General features: G+C 34.2%; 1 protein-coding gene across 1 annotated transcript in view; it reads left to right on the forward strand.

Moving 5' to 3' along the window:
• The window catches only part of RSRC1 (arginine and serine rich coiled-coil 1), a 383892-nt gene that overhangs the window by 32283 nt on the left and 337104 nt on the right, over positions 1 to 14505 (forward strand). The gene's annotated exons all lie outside the window — the stretch shown is intronic.

The following is a 14505-nucleotide window of genomic DNA, read 5'->3' on the forward strand; positions in this document are numbered from 1 at the left end:
GGGCTTGCGCCCATGAATCTTTTTTCTTAATAGACATGTGTTTTGATTTTGATTCAAGAAGTCATATTGAAGACTTTTGGTGTGACGTGAGGTGATCATTGACTCAGGTGATTTCTTAAAATGGTGCATCCTCTTAGTACATATGTATGAGCATAATATATATTCTCAATAGCAACTTACAATAATAATAATATTTTGAAATTTCATTTATTGATGTTAGATTTTCCGAGAGTAATTATAAATCTATTTATAAAATAGATGATATTTATCTCATTTATATAGCAGTTATTTTATATTGACTATTTTGGCTGTATTTTATAAACACAAGGAATGGTATTTGAAATTAGCCATTTCTTTAATGAATAGTTTTGTTTCATTTCCTGTTTTTCTCCTTCATGCTGCAAATATGTTTGTGTACATAGATATTGACACATTATTCTATCTCCAGACTTGGAGAGTTAACATAAATTTGAAGAAATTAATGAATTCTAAAATGTATTTTTCCTGTTTCATAAAGTATAATTTTTTTTTTTTTTTTTGGTGAGGAAGATTAGCCCTGAGCTAACATCTGTTGCCAATCCTCCTCTTTTTGCTGAGAAACAGTAGCCCTGGGCTAACATCTGTGCCCACCTTCCCCTACTTTATATGTGGGATGCCTGCCACAGCATGGCTTGATCAGCAGTGTGTAGGTCCGAGCCTGGGATCCAAACCTGCAAACCCTGGGCCGCCGAAGTGGAGCTCAAAAACTTAACCACTACGTCACCAGGCTGGCCCCAATCAAGTGTAATGTTTTAATTGCCCTATCTCTGTGATTTCTTTTCCTTGTAATGCTATACAGGTTTCTATTCACAAGAAGCATTTAGACTAAGTGGGATGATAAGACAAGCATACTGTGTGTGCACACGCTGGGACACTCATACACAGAGGAGACAAACACTGAATGAGACAGTTTAAACCCACTAATTGACTTTTGTAGACTGCAAGTGTGAAAGGTGTTAGGGAAGAGGTTGATTATTGTATATTAGAGAAAATTAGGAAAATTTTCATTAAGAACATGGTATTATAAGTAGAACAAGTAAGAAATATTTATTAATTGGAGAGAGAATGTAACGTGATTTCTGAAAATGTATTTATCTAATAAAATAGTGTATTGAAAGTATTTTGTAAATTTAGAGTCCAGTAAAAAGTTAGATTTTTAAAAAAAATCATTTTAATTATTATTTCTGCGTATTATGTCCTCCAATATACTTGTGAGTTTGCTTCTGTTTTGTCATATATTACTAGTTTAACAGATTTTAAATACATGTTTCATTCTCATTTTCTCCATGCCTTGATTATCTGTTTAAGGAACAAAGGATAGCATTTCTGATGTTCTAACTTTTTCTGGTGTCATTTTCAGAGTATTAAGGAGCAAGATTTACCTTATTTTAACAATGTAGTATTATCATGTTATTTCTTCAACCTGAATAATGCTGATTGTTTTGTTTCATATAAAAATTAGATTAGCCTCTTTAAAATTGTAAGATTACGCTTCATATAAAAGTGATCAAACAAATGATCCCTATTCACATAATAAAATGTAGTAAATGTCTGGGAATCCCAGTTAATTCTTTCCTGGGTGATCTATCATTTTCTTGTTTTTGTAATGTTTTCCCCCTTCTCGTGTACCGCCTGCATTGCTCTGTTGAAATTTATAGATATTTTCTAATCAATAAATGAAATCAGAGCTCCTTCAGAATTCATTAATTATAATCTTTTGATTTGTCCACGAACTAAAAGGAATCATTGGTGGCTCCATTAGAAAACTGTTGAATGTATAAGCCCTGTATGCTGAGGTTAGCTTAGATCTAGACTTAAATGTGAGTTTTGTGCTTGGAAATCCTATAGTTTGAAAATGAGTAGAGTTTGACTTCTGGAATATATGGATATCTAGAAAATAGACGATGAGAAAAGATGAAAATCTGTTCAAGGAAAATATATGAGTTTTACATTTATTCTTTCTCATTTCCATTTTGATTTTTTTGGTGAACATATTAAATATCCCTTTCATATACAAATATAAGGTGAAAACTAATTCATTGTTTAAAGTTTAAACTGCCTGTGAAACAGTTACTGGATTTTAAGTTGGGGAGCACTTGAATAGAAACGTTTTAACATCTCATTATGAAATTATAGAAGTGACCCAAATAGTAGATTTTATATTTTTATTTTATTTTTTAATTAACCCATTGATCTTTATTTTGTCTTATATCTGAAAATAAGAACAAAATGCGTGCTTATAGAGCAATTATTTTATCGAGGACATATCTTAAAAGTCAAGAAGTGAAGCTGCTTGGTAATGCTATAAATTTGAAGCTGTCCTACAGCAAGATAGTACAATGCAAATATGACTTAATAAGATCACAAACTGAATTTCAGTGAAACAACCAAGATTTACATTAAATTAGGAATTTTAAAACTGATTTAGTTTGTTTTACTGAGCATTTGCTTAATAACATTTTGCCTTCTTGCAATCTTTTTAAAGACAATAATTCGTCTGTGAAATGCAGGCACATCTTCAGTAGAAAAATTGAAAGCAACAGCTCACTTTCTGAAACCACACATATAGCGATATAAAGAAATATTTCAGCTCTACAAAATTTAATAAATCATCCCATTTCCTAATTTGATCATATTAGATGCTGATGTGGAAGAAGCATTTCAAATACCATCTCCTCATTAATATACATCAGTCTAGGGAATAGAATGGAATACTTATGCAGAGATGTCACAGTTACTGTTTCTTAGTTTACTAAGTGGAACAGGTTGATGTGATACTGGGTGCTATTTGTCAATGTCTTGTTAAAATGGTTTGGGTCGAGTTATGGAGTCCAGGAAGACGGCGGCTGATAAATCAAAAGTGGATTGAGTGGACAGGAGGCAGTGATTGATACCGTGACAGGATATGAAGAAAGGAACCTTGATACAAGCATGCGTGATATTGAATATGAGAAGGAAAATGGCCCTGGAGTATGGATATTATTCAAGGAAATGAGAATAATAATATCAGCCTGAAAATATTGCTGGGCGAAGATTAGGATAGTGCGTATTAGAGCATAATACTTTGTTAGAATGGTAAGGGTGAAGTTATATAAAAATTTATGTGAGAATATTTTAACCTATGTCTGAAGTCTCTTTAATGATTATTTATTGTTGAAGGTAGTTTTAACCTTGTTTTTCCAGACTAGTTCTTAAACCATTTGTTTGTAAACATCCTAACTCCCAATAAAATTAAAACATTTTTTTTAAGATTATTTTAGAGAGCGTTTGCCTTCAGATCTTAATTTTATAGAACTGCATATTCATAGACTCAACTTGTATGTATAAATAGTATTTTCTATCAGTTGGTTTTGACTTATAAAGTTATATTGTTAACCTTAAGCGAAAAATCTGCATTGCACAGTTTTAGATTAGTCATTTTGAATGGCAAATGAAAGATCCCTGACAGACGAGCCATTGCACAAAGATCAAGGCTATGTATACTGAATTTTCTTTTACTGAATTATCAGTGAAATATTAGTTGATGTCGGGGATTTCTTGGTGGGAATCTTTTGATTAGTCTGACTTTTGTTCTTGACAGTGTATAAGTAGGAGGAACTTTCTTTTGCTTCCTCACTGGAAGAGTTCTATATCCAACACTGGCAAAATAAGAGGTTTTTTGGAATGGTCTTGACTTAAGGGCATTTCCTTGGAAGGCCTTCTCTGTCCGCCCAAACATGGGTACATTCTTCCGTCACACACATTACTCACAGCTCATAAACCAGGGGATTTTAGCAAGCATGCTAAAGCTGATCCTAGTTACTGTTATAGGAACATGGGTATGCATTCAGTCTTATTAATTTTCAACTTATGGATTGAGCTTTAAGCTCAATAATAATCACTTCTCACTTGTTCTCATTTCTATCATGGAGAACCTGAGTTGCAATTATGGGAGGTAACATTAAAGACAAATTAGAAATAGCATAGAAAAAGTTCTGGATGAGCCTTTCTGAATCTCAGTGTCCTCGTCTATAAGATGAGTATTGAACTAATTCTAGCTCTAACTCTGTTTCTAAACTGTATGAGAATAAGTTTCATGATGTATAGTCATTTAAACCAAAAGTATTTTTTAAATCATTTTTCACTTTTGACTTTTTTTTAAACTAATGGATGTGCCTGCTGTTTTGCCATGTTACCATGATCCAAAAGAATAAAAAAAAACCCTCAAGGAACTGAGCATTTACTCACGTTGACATTATGGCCCACTTGGTCAGCTTCTACCTGCTTCTCTGCAGAGCTCTGGTTTGCTCTGATTTCCTACAGACCTTTATTCTTTGTGCATTTGTGCTGGGAATGCTCTTATGTGAGTTTTTGCTTATCTGATTGATAACTTTCAGAGGTGGCTGTGAGGCCCTAGAGAGGTATGGATGTAGAATTTTTAGGGCTAGCAGGTTATTTTAGACTATTCCTTTTAGATGAGAAAACTGAGCCTAGAAAAGGTAATCCCAAGGTAAACAAGTAGTAGCAGCAGAAATGGTCCCCTAGGTGCGTGGTGATTTTATGGCTTCTCTTTTTACAAGATGGTTTTTTTCCCCTTCCAATTTTTAAATCGGTGTAGATCATGCAGAATCAATAGAGGAAGTGAGAAAATTCTGGAGGAGCAAAGCTGGGCAATGTTGTTCTTGGACACATAGTCTGAAAGTGAGCTGTCTGCTTGGGGATAATAAATTCAGTGTAAAATGAACATTGCACATAAGTACAAGGGGTTATCAATTTGTTTTAAAAATCTGCTGTATTCCTGTAAAGAGACAGTTAAATAAATGTTTGTGTCTGTTGTTTCTTTATTTCCGTTAGGGAGTGCATGTTTATAAAATTTATCTAAAATAAAGATGAATCCCAGACTATGAGTCTAACCATGGATGCAGTAAGCTTTTATTCAGGTCACTATTTATTTTTATTAATATGCTCTTGACTGGAACCAGCAGCAGTTTTACATTTACGTTCGAAACAGAAGGATTTTTAATTATTAATCCTATAGAATTAATGAGCTCATTTTAAAAACAGGGTACACCCCCCCCCCCACTTTTCTGTCAAGTTGCTTTCTAATTAGGATTTTCTAGGTTTATAACATATAATCTAAACTGGGCAAAAGGTGAACTGTTAAGTATTAGTCATGAAATTCTCACATTTTTGAATACAAGAGTCAGTGATTTACATTGAATGAAAGATTTTATGTAGCTCTGTAGTATTGGGCTGATTAAATAAATGAATGCTATCCTTTTTGATACTTTGCTTTAAGATGATGCCCGTTCAGTTTTCAGGTTATTTTAAATCACTTTTAATACTTTCACTTCAAAATTTGTTGTTTAGGTCACAAGAAGTACAATAAAAATTAATTAGTTGGCTTAACCTTCAAAAATTAGTAGATTAAGAATACCCAAACTCTTAGTTGGCATAAAAACTATATTCTCTAATGACAGAGTAAAGAGTTTTTCACAGACATTTCTTCTCAGCTTTTTAACTGCAGTGCCATTCTAGTTCTTCTGTTTCTGACTCACATTGCAGCACCTTGCTGCCCAGCTAAAATCAGGGACAGATTTCCACCCAGGATGGCAGCTACATCATGGGGAACCCTGTCTGAGGAGTCCTGAATTGACTGAATGGACCCATTATCTCTTAGCCAAGTTATGGCTACTTTTCTGGTTTTTAGCCAAGTTTCACTGTTGTGCAGAGTGGGGTCATGACTCTAAATCAGCTGAGTGGATGATATGTCCATTTTGATTTTCCATTGCTCCTCTTCACTGGTATAGATAACCGGAAATTGACTGTACTCCTGTATGCAATATTTACCACAGTGTCAAGTTCAAGACATTCAGTACATGCTTTTGGTTGAGGTGATTTCATTATGGCAGTGGCTGAATTTCTTGCTATTTTTTGTGCCTCATATACAGCAGAGCAACAGAGAAAAATCTGGAGAATGCTTTGTGTGGAATGCTTTGTTTCCTGGGCAGACCAGGCCAGAATTTACCATGGTGGCTTGTCACAGGTACTACTATCAGTGTAATAACTGCCAACATAATTTTTGGGTGGCCCTTGAATGTCGGCAGACATTTAAACTAGTCCTTGCTCTAGAAGAGCTTATTGTCATAAGATTTCCTTTTTGATTTTTCCCTATATCTTTGCCTACTTATTCTTTTACATTGTTATGGTATAACCAAAGATAGAAAATAATATTTCCCATATCCCATGACATGTGTAGGTGGATAAGGATAATTTATTGAGAATGAGATTAATTATTTCCCCCTACACATTCCTATGAAATTGCAGAATTATGGAATCTTGCCAAAAAAATTGACGATTACTTAAAATACCAAAGTAATTTAAAAGTAGGTATCACTGTTGTATGTTTTTATAATGGTGTTGATTATAAGTAAAGGAGTCCTTAATTATACCCTTTACTTTTATTTTGTTTCTTCTGTATTTCACTCATTGCTTGGTGAGGAAGGATCTAGGATATGTATTTATAAATTTGTTTCTTAAAAGATCATCATATTTTTTTATAGAAACAGTGCTTAATATTTGATGACATTTTGTTCTAGAGCTTACTATCTATATTTTTTGAGAATTTGTATTTTATTTTCATAAGCATGTTTATCTTGTGGGTGCTGTAAGCTTTACAACTTACAACTACAACAGGAAGTGCAAATAATACCATCTGTAACCTCGTGTTAAATTAGGTGTTCCTGATAGTGGTAAACTTCAGTAATTCCTTGTGGGTTTTTATTAATACTTAGAATAAACTTTGCATTCACAGAGATTAAATATGAAATTAATATGTAAAGATATTTTTGCCAAATCCAATTAGTCTTTATTTTTAAAGTTAAGTATGGGAAGGACATTTAGCACTCTAATCTTTCTCCCATAAATTTTTGTTGAAATATATAATGTTTTTTCCTCATAGGATTATTGTGACAAGAAATAAAGAAAGAACTTTTGGGCATTATCTACTCTATAAATTATTTCATTTTATTTTCTTCCCCAATCTAGATTTTTTAGAGTTCCATTGGTTCTGTTATTCTATTTTTTGTGAAATAATCTATGTTCACACTCTATTACTACCTCTTGTCATTGGAATCTATGTATTTTGTGCCAGTTAACTTTCAGCATTATTTCCAGGCTGAAGATTCCAAAGTTTTATAGTTCACCTTCATATGAAAGGCCTCACCCCTTATCTTCCTAATAATTCTATTTTCACTTACATGCGTTGTCTGGCTCTTTTCAAAAGATGGTTTTGTACAAAATAGACTTAGGTGGTATTTTCTTTTCTGTTTCCAATATGCTTCTCTGTTAATGGCCACTATTATAGTTGGCCTTTCTGACTGTAACAGCACATTGGAAATGTTACTCTTCAGGAAACAGTGTATAATGACTACCAGATCTCTTTCCAGATTTCTCTTATTTTATGAATATAGTAATCCTTTCTCATTTATGAGTTTGCCTTATTTGAAATTCAGATATAATGTAGATTTACTTCTGTACTGTATATGTTTCTCAGAACCTCTGCTGGACATCTGGGTCACTTGTTTCCACGTTTGTTCTTCTGCCAGTTGCTTCTTAGGCGATTGGTCACATACATATTAAGTGTCATGAAAATATATTATATTTTATCATTGAGTTATGTGTATTACCATGTGGTATTTGTAGCCCTTATGATATTGGGCAAGAAGAGATTACAAAGAATGTTGTTTGTGCTGTCAGAGCTGTTACTGCCAAGGTAGATGGTCTAGCAGTGCAACACATAAAGTGCCATGACAGTGTAAAATGAAAGTCGTATTGTCAGCTCAGACTCCAAAGATTATGGGACTCTTCTTGCCAAAGGGGGTTTAAAAGTGACTCTCCCATCATCAAGTTTGTGGAATACACACTAAGGAAGAAAGCAAAGCTCTCAGGTCAGAGACCAGAGAGCTGTACTGTCACAAAGCATTCCTATTAATGTGTAAAACTGATAACTAGAATTTTGTAACAATTTTTTTTAGAAAGCAAAGCTTTTTTTAGAAATATATAGGTACAGCTTTGTTTTTTAGGGTATCTATTTTGAGAAAGTGTATAAGAAAAGTCTAAAAATGGACCTTCAGAGGAGTTGTGAATAAGTTACCGTAACCAATAATGAAGTGGGAAGAGGCTTTCAAAAGAAGTCCACAGCTTATGTTCCATGCTTTATTCAAAGGATAGAGAAAATTCCCGGTTTATTGACTTGTCAGTAGCAGAAAAATCTGGTTGATGGTTGATTCTTAACCTTTCTTTCATCACATCAGATGTAAAGTGAGGTGTCAAAGGCAGAATCTGATGAAAACCATGGATCTTCTTCCCAGAAAACTTACATACCTAATTTTTCATGTACTTTAGGGGATTCCCTGACACCCTAAAACTCCATGGACCCACCAGGTAAGAATATTTATGCTAGTGTCAGAAACATTCAAGCAGCTTTCAGAATTGAACTTCAATGGCTATGCAAGTGTAAATATCTGTGAGCTAAGGAAGGTGGCAGGTCCTTCCCAGTAATTATCTACTTCTTTCCCTTCCTGTTTTAGCCCCATTATTGTCTATATCAGCCTCAGTAGTGCATCTCTTAAATTCACAGACAAATTGAAAAGTATAGCTCATTACCAATTTAGAGTAGGGAAATGCCTATGGTAGCTATTTAGTGTGTTCTTTGTTCCCTGTATTTTTATTTTAGTGAATGTAAAACATATTTATGAAACTTTATAGATTGTCTTGCAATCTCATTTTAAAAAACAAGATTATGAGTGACTTATCCAAGAATTCTCCTACCATGAGGATTTTCAAGAACTTAATTCTGAGAGTTTGAGAGAATATTGTCCATTAAATCTGTTATGTTGTGCTTACCTTCTTTGTAAATTTTTATTTCTTTGTATAGTCTCTCTAGTTTTTCTGTTCATTTTTGTTAGGTTTGACATTTCGCTGTCATCTTCATATTAGAATATTTCAGTATTTATTATTCTAGATAACTGATAACTGAGGTAGATCCTATTGTCATTTTGGAATAGTTCATTGTGGAATACTTTTGGAGTACTTTATTTTTCATACCAACCATTGAGGAAAATGCTTTTTTCTTCAAACTCTCCCTCCTCCACTCATGTCTCAGGTTACCTGAGCTTCCCTTAAAACAAGGATCAAGTCTTATTAATTTGGTATCATCAGTTACTAGCATGATGGTACCTGCCTAATAGTAGATTTCAGTAAATCCTAATAGTAGATTCAGTAGATTGAATGAATGAATTTATTTCTCCATTTCTAACACAGGTATTTAAAAAAAAGTCTACTTGGAACCTTTGTTTAGGAGGCTTTTTGAAAGTCTAAAAAATTACCTTTGTTTGATCGTCTCTGCTCCCCGAAGAAGAGCGGTGTGCATTGTCAAGTATATGCTAGATTAAATCAACTCTGAGCCTGATTTCTAGGATGTTGGTTCTTAAATTTATGGTTGATTGCTTGGAGTCTTGGGAGGGAACATTGCAGAAAAATATTAATAATATACTTTTAAAGATTGTAAGATAGAGTCTTTCAAGGAGGTTCAGGTTGGTTTTAAAATTATTCATCAGATATGGCGTTTTTACTTTTTAAGAGAAGATTGAAGAATGGTGCTATGTCAAAGAATAATACAGTAAATATTCCATCCACATCAAGCATTTTTATTTTCTAGGCGTGGTATGGTGTGGCCCTTTTGATGACACTTGAGAATAAATACGTAAAAGTAAAATAGTTGGAGAACTGTTTATTATTTTTCTCTTAAATGAAGAATATTTTGGAATTCACTTTTTACTCAGTTGTTTAAATTCTTAGAAGTCAAGGTTTGTACATGATACGTTCATGTCTATCAAGAAATCAATAGTTTGGAAGATTTTGTTTTGGTGATAGTCATTGCGTTGTGTCATGTTACTGTCACAGTATTCTCTTAAATTTTTAGCAGTCATGACTCTGATAAACAAAAAACAATAAATTCTTGAATTATAGGTGTAAAAAAGCAGGAAGGGAGCTGATAGAGAAGGCTTCCATGATATCCCCAAGCTTTATCCACTGAAGAGGATATTACCAACCTCTAATTGACTACTTTGGGAAATTAAACTTTATATAGCAAAGAGAAAGTCTCTTAAGTAATCATTAAAGGCACATATTTGTTAGTTTGATGGCTTTTATTATTAGTAGCTTTGGAAAAAGCTAAAAATATGACTCTGAATCTGTGTAGTTACACTTTGAACTACATCTACATGGCTTTCTGACATTCTTTTTTAAAGTACTTTTCAGTATTTTCCTTGTTGGCACTTTGTAAAATCTGTCAAAGAATATGAATACATGATGTTTTTTTTTTTTTTAAATTTTAAGGGGTTTATAGATAGAATAGAATACTCTCTTAAATTGTTTTTTTCAGAAATATAAGTATTTCTAGCTAATTCATTGATTTTTTTTTTTAAAGAAAATTTCAAACATACTCAAGGGCAGGAGAATACTATAATATGTGCCCATGACTTAGATTCAACAGTTGCTAAGACTTGTGTTCTTGCTGGTGCAGCTGGTGATGGTGCTGCTGCTGTTCCTCCCCTTCCTGTCCCCCCACCGCTACTCCTTCTTCTCCTCTTCTGCTTTTTCTTTGCTGAAATATTTCAAAGCAAATTTGGGTACTGTGTTATTTCATCCACAAGCTCTTCACTTTGCATCTCGAAAAAATATGAACATTTTCTTAACATGGTACAATGCCATTATTAAGTTTATGTTTTGATACTGAATTTCTAGCCATCTACTCATGTTCTTGCATATACCTATCTCCACATTTAAGCCACTGTCACATTTTGGGAAATCTGTGTTCCCTATCTTTAAAAATTTTCATTTTTCCTTTTTTTCATATTTCAAAAGAGCTAACTTTAAATTTATCCTGGACCATAAGGTATCAGTTTTCATTTCTCTATAGCCTAGAAAAAAATAGAAAGATTACTTTCCCATGTGGTTAAGTAGTATACATTAAATAGCTTCCAAAGAACAAATTTAAAAAATCTTCTTTTTTGAATGACACTGATTTCTTACTACATTGCTGGCTTGTTCAAAATTTTTTTCAAATTCAAAAATGTAGGTTTTGGAAGTATCATTTCAGTTGAACAGTATGAGAAATTCTCATTTTATCATATGGCTGTTTAATAAAACTAGTTGTTTTATGTAGTCTAGCGGTGCTTCTCAAATTTTCCTGTGGTAAAGGATATTTTTTCCCCTAAATTTTTAATCCATTGCAGACTAATATTTTAAAAAAATGTTGTAGTTATATCAAGTCACGACAAAAGTTTCTCAACTCTTATTCTCAAATTATTCATTTATACCTATTATGAACTATAATAGTTCATGCACTGGCACTGGTCTGCTTTTGAGTAGCTCTGAGATGTTGTTAGTATTTAACATGGCGTTTGATATGTATTTATTTATCATCTGGGATTGTTTCAGGGATGCTTTCTGGGAAGAGTAAACCATGTGCTTCTCACGTATTTCTATTTATCTGTCACCTTTTTAGTTCTCTTGGTTTGGGAGTTTGAGACTATTTGCAAGCATTGTATCAATAATTGTACAGGATCATTGGATTGTTCAGTTGGGCTGAAGGAGCATCTTGATCGTTTTCCTTATAAAATATACAAGACACAAATGTGTACTTGAAAGGTGTATGTGTAGGGTGAGGAGGTATGGTTGAAAGCCTTCAACATGAACCAGAGGAACAGTGCAATAAAATAGCAACAGACTAGGAGTTACAAGTCCTGGATTTCGATCTCTTTTCTGTGACTTGGAAGCAATATGATCTTGACCTCTATCTGGGCTTGTTCATTCATCTGTAAATTATCATTACTAACTACTCTGTCTACTTTGCAAAGTTCTGAGTATCATAACCTTGTCTTTTAATCACTTGTTTCCTCTCTAGAGGTCCTCAGCAACAGGATGTTTATGAGCTTCATTTTAGTTCTCCAGAATTGGATTGCCCTGGCTATTCTTGATACATTTGCTCTGATTTCAACTTACTACTTTCTAGCTTCTTCCCCTACTACTGAGTATATAATTTCTTTACCTTATAGCTTCTTTTTACTCCTAAATGTTTATAATATGGCACCCTCACTGGTCATCAAAGCTCCTTTGGTATTTCTATTTTAGCTTTTGTTTTTTCTTCTAACTGCATCGTTTTCTTAGTATATCCTTGTTCAGATTCCTGAGGGAGGGAATCTGATTGGCTCCACTAATAACTCTTATATGTGATGAGCTACACCGAGGGTTGCTGGCCAGCCTGTGGACTGACTTCCTTTAAATCAGCGAGTCCTAACTGGGTCAGTTAGTTTTAGGTATACAACATAATGACTTCATATATGTATATATTGTGAAATGCTTACCACAATAAGTTTAATTAACATCCATCACCACACTAGTTACAATTTTTTTTTTCTTGTGATGAGAACTTTTAAGATCTACTCTCTTGGCAGCTTTCAAATATACAATACAGTGCTGTTAACTATAGCCAGCCCTGGTGGTCTAGTGGTTAAGATTTGGTAATCTCACTGCTGCTGCCTAGGTTCATTTCCTGGTCAGGGAACCACACCACTCGTCTGTTGATTGTCATACTGTGGTGGCTGCGTGTTGCTGTGATGCGGAAAGCTCTGCCACTGGTATTTCAAATACCAGCAGGGTCACCCAGGGTGGACAGGTTTCAGCAGAGCTTCCAGACTAAGACAGACTAGGAAGAAGGACCTGGCCACACACTTCCAAAAAAAACTGGCCACGAGAACCCTATGAATAGCAGTGGAGCATTGTCTGATATAGTGCAGGAAGGTGAGAGGATGGCGCAGAAAGACCAGGCAAGGTTCTGCTCTTTTCAAAATATGAGCTCCACGGAGGCTGGCCTGGTGGCACAGTGATTAAGTGCACACACTCGGCTTCCGTGGCCTGGGGTTCGCACGTTCGCACCCTGGGTGCGCACCGACACACTGTCAAGCCATGCTGTGGCGGCGTGCCATATAAAGTAGAGGAAGGTGGGCATGGATGTTAGCCCAGCGCCAATCTTCCTCAGCAAAAAAGAGGAGGATTGGCATCGGATGTTAGCTCAGGCTGGTCTTCCTCACACATCCAAAATATACCAGCTCTTAGTTGCGTTGATCTTTTCTATTGTCTTTTTAGTCTCTGTTTCATTTATTTCCACTCTGATCTTTGTTATTTCCTTCCTTCTACTAATTTTAGGCTTTGTTTGTTCTTCTTTTTCTAGTTTCTTGAGGTGTAAAGTTAGGTGGTTTATTTGAGATCTTTCTTGTTTCTTAATGTGGGTGTTTATCTCTATGAACTTCCCTCTTAGAACTCATTTTGCTGCATCCCATGTTTTGGTATGTTGTATTTCCATTTTCATTTGTCTCAATCTATGTTTTAATTTCTCTTTTGGTTTCTTCTTTGACCCATTGGTTACTCAGTAGCATGTTATTTAATCTCCACATATTTGTGAATTTTCTAGTTTTTTTCTTGTACTTAATTTCTAGTGTCATCCCATTGTTTTTGGAAAAGATGCTTGATAGGCATTCAGTCTTCTTAAATTTGTTTAGACTTGTTTTTTGGCCTAACATATGATCTGTCCTGGGTAATGTTCTATGTGCACTTGAGAAGAATGTGTATTTTGCTGCTTTTGAATAGAATGTTTTGTAAATGTATGTTAAGTGCTTTTGGTCTAACGTTGTTTAAGTCTCGTGTTTCCTTATTGATATTCTTCTCTGGATGATCTATCCATTGTTGAAAGTGGGGTATTGGAGTTCCCTACTATTATTGTCTTACTGCTTGTTTCCCCTTTTAGGTCTGTTAATATTTGCTTTATATATTTAGGTGTTCTATGTTGGTTTCATAAATATTTACAAATTTCATATCCTCTTGTTCGATTGACCCTTATATCATTATTTTGCCTTCTTTGTCTCTTATTACAGTCTTGGTTTTAAAGTCTATTTTGTCTCGTATAAGTATAGATACCCCAGCTTTCTTTTGGTTTCCATTTGCACGGGATATCTTTTTCCATCCCTTCACTTTCAGTCTGTGTGTGTCCTTAAAGCTGAAGTGAGTCTCTTGTAGGCAGCATATAGTTGGGTCTTGTTTTTTAATCCATTCAGCCACTTCATGTCTTTTGATTGAAGAATTTAGTCCATTTACATTTATGGTAATTATTGATAGGTATGGACTTACTGCCATTTTGTTAATAGTTTTCTGCCTGTTTTGTAATTCCTTTGTTTCTTTCTTCTCTTGCTCTCTTCCTTTGTGATTTCATGCCTTTCTGTAGCGGTATGCATAGATTCCTTTCTCTTTATCTTTTGTGTATCTACTATAGGTTTTTACTTTGTGGTTACTATGAGGCTTACATAAAATATGTTATATTTATAAGTCTATTTTAAGCTGATAACAACTTAAGTTCAAAAGCATTCT

The sequence above is a fragment of the Ceratotherium simum genome, chromosome 15 (assembly GCF_057802395.1).
Source record: "Ceratotherium simum simum isolate JZ-2026a chromosome 15, ASM5780239v1, whole genome shotgun sequence".
Taxonomy (NCBI): Eukaryota; Metazoa; Chordata; class Mammalia; order Perissodactyla; family Rhinocerotidae; genus Ceratotherium; species Ceratotherium simum.